This window comes from Pinus tabuliformis, chromosome 3_2, assembly GCF_031772625.1.
Source record: "Pinus tabuliformis cultivar Carrire ecotype Pingquan chromosome 3_2, CPIR1, whole genome shotgun sequence".
Classification (NCBI taxonomy): domain Eukaryota; kingdom Viridiplantae; phylum Streptophyta; class Pinopsida; order Pinales; family Pinaceae; genus Pinus; species Pinus tabuliformis.
Window position 1 is genome coordinate 408,882,309 of NC_142302.1, and position 4,924 is coordinate 408,887,232.

Here is a 4,924-nt window from a genome sequence, read left to right on the forward strand (position 1 = left end):
TGCCTTTTTCAATGCCCATAAACTATTTGCTATCAAATCAGGTGACAACAATTTTAATAAAGGGGTGAACGACGCTGTTTTTGATGGTTTCTACCTGTTGCAGCTAGGGTTGGAATTTTGTATATTGCTTCTATCTCTGTAATGGTAGGCATGGTCATTTCACCATTGGATTCTTGGAAGGGTCTACTGCATGTGTTAGTGTCCTTAAAACCCCAACTTCCAAACCATAGCCTTCCATCGTCCTCGAGACAAGTCAGAATGATGGGAGGAAACCCTCGCATGTTTCCTGGCGGAATGACCAAATTGCAATGGAAGAGAATGCAAGAGAAGAAATCCAAGCAGCTCCTCAAAGCTCGCCTCTTGAAAGAATGCTAGCTTTACGAAATACAGATGCGAGAAAAACTCGGAGTAGCCAAGGCCAATCTTGAAAAGCCCACCAAAGCCCCTACTTTGTTCGTTGTTACGGCCGACCAGCAGCTCCAAGCCTTGGCCGACGGGTTTCAGAATTCTGGGGGAATCGATCTTTGGACCGAGAAAGATGAACTAGAAAGCCTCGCTTTCGATGGGAATCCCTCTGCCCTTTCGCTAATCAAATTATCGAATCGCGACACCAATAAGGAACATAATGGAATTCCCACACAACGCCAAGTCCATCATTGACTTCAAGATCAACATCACCACGGTTTCCAGCCGAGCTCAGACTTTCTCCGCCCTCTCAGCGCCAGAGGATACCATTCTTTCCCGGGAACCCAATTCCCAGAACCAGGTTAGTATCCCCCACCGCCGCAGCCGCAGCCCTAATCACAGTTCATCATGCCCATCAACAATTTTCACATGGAGAAGAACATCATACTCATTAGGGATTTGGACATGTCATCCCCAGGAATTTCCTGATCCATTTCAGAAACCAGAAGGTGAGACTCCCTCGGGTTCGTTCCAGGGACCTAGCAGTGGGCCTTCCGAGGATTCGTTCACATGGCCTGGCTACGGGCCTCAGGGGGATTCGTGCCCGCGACCTGGAGGCGAGTTCGTTCTGTCCCAGGGGCAGGTCGTGAGGGTTTTTACCAAGGCTGATCCCAACTTTTGGCTCGCGATCCGTGATGGGTCTGTCGTTTTGGCCTATGCAAATCTTAGTGACCAGTTCCAGGTATTTTTGTTACAAATTTTCTGGAAATTTGTATGTTTTATATGGGATTTTTGGTGCTCTCATTTTCTGTGTCTGCTAATTTTATTTTCCCTTTTGCAGCAATGGGTCATGGATGAGACATACAACATGGTAAAGGACAAATGGGTGAGATGTTCAGCATGGTAAAGGAAGAAGCTGACCAGCCTTCACTTTCTCTCGTCAATAAGGCAACCAGTTAGGCCCTGAAGCATGGGCTTGGAGAAACCTAGCCGGTAACAAATATGTTTGTTTTTCTAGTTGCCTCTAAGGTTAAAAAAAAATGCAAGTTTTAGTAAATATGATAAGCCCGGTTTCAATTCCTCTGATAGATACTCTGATTACAAAGATATTAGTATTAAAAATATTACTGGTATTCATCTAAACCCCCAATTCATCTAATATATGAAATCCAACTGCATAAAATAAACATTAATTAACATGAATACAAAATTAAAGAATATTAATATTTGAACCTTTCATTAATTTAATGAATAATAAAGTAAACAACATTTTGATGAGGTAAAAGGGCTTTCTTAATGTTTTCCACTTCTAGAAGAAAAACCACCAAGTATTACATGTGTTACACAGTAATTTGTCACCGACCCCGCATTCCCTAATTTCGGACACTGCTGGTCCGTGTTATTGACATCTTCTTTGTGTCATGTTGCAAATTATGTGTCAAGGTCTTCCTTATCATCTCAGGAAGAATATCTCAGTTTACTTCTCCTGGAGCAGACCCTTTTTTACTTGTGTTTCTGGGTCGTCGCAGGACAGCAGTTGTTCCACCCGCGAAGATGGCCAAGATTGCACTGGCCCTAGCGAAGTCTTCGCTCTGTCTCTGTGTTGCACCAACGACGAGCTACTTTTGGCAAGTTTTTTAAACAACTCGTTGAAGCTTCGAAGTATAACAGCTTCATGGGCGGTCCTAGGGTTGGTTGTTGGATCAGATGAGCTCACATCTCTCCTTTGGGATAGTTGTTCCACCTTTTGTGCAACCTCTCAAAGAGATAAGCTCTTTCTCCCATCTTTTATGGAAGTTCCTCCTCCTATAAATACTTCCTCCATGACTGAGATCAACTAGCTTTAGAGTCCAAGAATTCAATAGTAAGAGTAGAGAGTTTTTGCTAAAGTGTGGAAGTAGCCTCTCATGTAACTTAGCTTGGGATGGTTTTGAGTGGAGTTAACTTGATTATAAGAGTATTCTAGCATCAGCCTTTGGGTAGGAGAGAGAGTTGTTCATCTTTTGGGAGACATTGTACAAGTGAATGCTTGCGGGGACATGCTGATAAGACCCTTCAAGGAGGCTTACAACATCAAGGCTTGGTTGTAGATTCTACTTTGATTTATATTAATACAAATAAACATTTTATTTCCTATATTGTATATCTAAATGTGTAATCATAGCTTGAAGCTCCTTGACTCTTTAAGTAGATAGTTTTTGTCGTACTCTATTATGTTCGTGGTTGTGTTCTGTATGTTGATTTCAGGTACAAGTGATTAGAGGAACGAAAGCTGGAGCAACACAACGGGAACTCCATTGAATGACGGTTAGAAGGTAAGCCTTCATGACATCAACTTTCTAAGGTGCTTTGGTATTGCCTTTGTTGTGACTAGACCCGCTCTAGGGCTAGAGGGGTTGCCTCTATCCACATAGGGAACTTTCCTGCGTCACAAGTTGGTGACTCTGCTGAGGAGCGTTTTGTCTTTTGTCTCTTGATTTGAGTTTGTTTTATTTGTTTATCGTCTCCTTTACATTTGGGATGGATTTTTCATGTTCTGAGTTGTTTTGACTACTCCTGATAGTCTTCCCTCTGTCATGAGTGATAGGTCTGGTGTAATGTCCCCTAATAATAAATAATAATATACCATAATATTAAAATATAAGGAAATAAATCATAAATCATAAAGAAAAGATAGCAATAGTAAATAAATAATAAATAATGAAGAAAATAGTAATAATAATATATAAATAAAATAGTAAATAACAATGCTAGAGTTCTAAATAAATATAAATATAAATAAACTATAAAATAGTAAAAGTAAATAAAGTTAACAAAAAGTACAATAAAATAAGAAATAGTTAAATTAAGAGAACTATAAAAATAGTAAAAATAAGTAAAGTTATCAAAAAGTAAAAAGGAATAAAATAAGAAAGAATTATATTAAGAGAATTACTACATTAAGTTAAACTTAAAATAAAGAAATAAAAGTTGTATGTTGACGCATGGAGTGTGTGCATGCGGTTCCCCTTCCAATGTTTGCTCTATTTAATAGACTGTGAGGAAGATGACAGATCATTCCATCGTTCATTCTCTTGGGAGAAAAGTGTTGTGAGACAAAGGATTCCCTGGCAGTAGTACGTTGATTGAGGGCTCGGGGGTGGCTAGCTGTAACAAGATTTTGTGCAGTTGAGCCTATGGTTTGGTGGAGAGTCATCCCCAAAATTTTGTTGCGATTAGCAGGATTCAAATAGCATTCAACTCTAAAATCATAAGTAAGGAATATCATCACCACAGGTAAGTTGTATCTGCTCATATTTCCGAAATTCGATGTTCAATAGTTGATAAATTGCATGTTGATTATAAATCGCATGATTAATTTAATTAGTTGCATGTTTTAATTTCAGGATTGTTACATGATTATAAATCGCATGATTAATTTAATTAGTTGCATGTTTTAATTTCAGGATTGTTACATATGGTATCAGAGCGGGTTTCGACTCTATATAACCTCTAGATAAAAATTTGAAAAAAAAAAAAAAAATATATGTTTGAGAAAATACTTGATTAGGATTTTATAAATACTCTTGAAATATCTTTTTATTGAAAAAAGCAAAAGGAAAAAAAAAAGAAAAATCACTTTGAATGCTAAACATCCATATAAATCTATAAATATATTTCCTTATTTAAAAAAAAAGAAATTAGCAAAATTTGTGATATATTTGTGTCTTTTCTTTATATTCAGACTGATTGACCGAACACAATACTCTTTATATTCCAGCCATACACTTTCCTTTTATGTACTTAGAATTATCGCATTACAATTGGTTGCTTTCGATTTCTATGGATAAAATTATTTGAATAACCTAACAAAGAAAAAAATTCTTCAATGTTAAATCTTTTATTACTTAGGACGGAATCGAGTTTTTGGTTGTAACATACTAACATCTTTAGGAATTTAAAGAGGATGCAGATATATTTAATTTGACTTTATGCCTCGATTTTATTGCTAAGGGTTATTTTTTATAAATTTATATTTATGGATTGTAATATTAATATATTATTATTTATGTTTAATAATGATTTTGTGTTATATATGTTAGAATACTTAATTTAATTATAATTTTTTTATATATAAAAAGTGATTGAAAGAAAGGAAATTTTGTGGAATTTTTATGATAGAATAGGGAGTACAGAGGTCTAGCATTTGGGATTTTGTATAAGATATAGTATTGATTTTAAGTTTGTAAATTAAATTTAAAGAATATAGTATAAATAATTATGATCAAAAGTAAGTATGGAATATAAAGTTTCATTTTTATTTTTAAGTATTTGTTTTCTAGAATATAAAGTTTTATTTTTATTTTTTTAATATTTAGTTTATATAAGTATTAGATTTATTTTAAGATTTTGATATTTTTATTTATATATTTTAATATAAAAAGTGTTGAGTTTTATTAAAAAAATAGAAGTGAAAAAAAATGAAATAAATTATATATTTATTTTTAAAATAAAGATAGAGAAATAAGATGAAAATAAA

General features: G+C 35.0%; 1 pseudogene; it reads left to right on the forward strand.

Moving 5' to 3' along the window:
* Window positions 1-390: 390 nt before the first annotated feature.
* Window positions 391-1,395, forward strand: LOC149181118 (uncharacterized; annotated as a pseudogene).
* The last annotated feature ends 3,529 nt before the right edge of the window (window positions 1,396-4,924 follow it).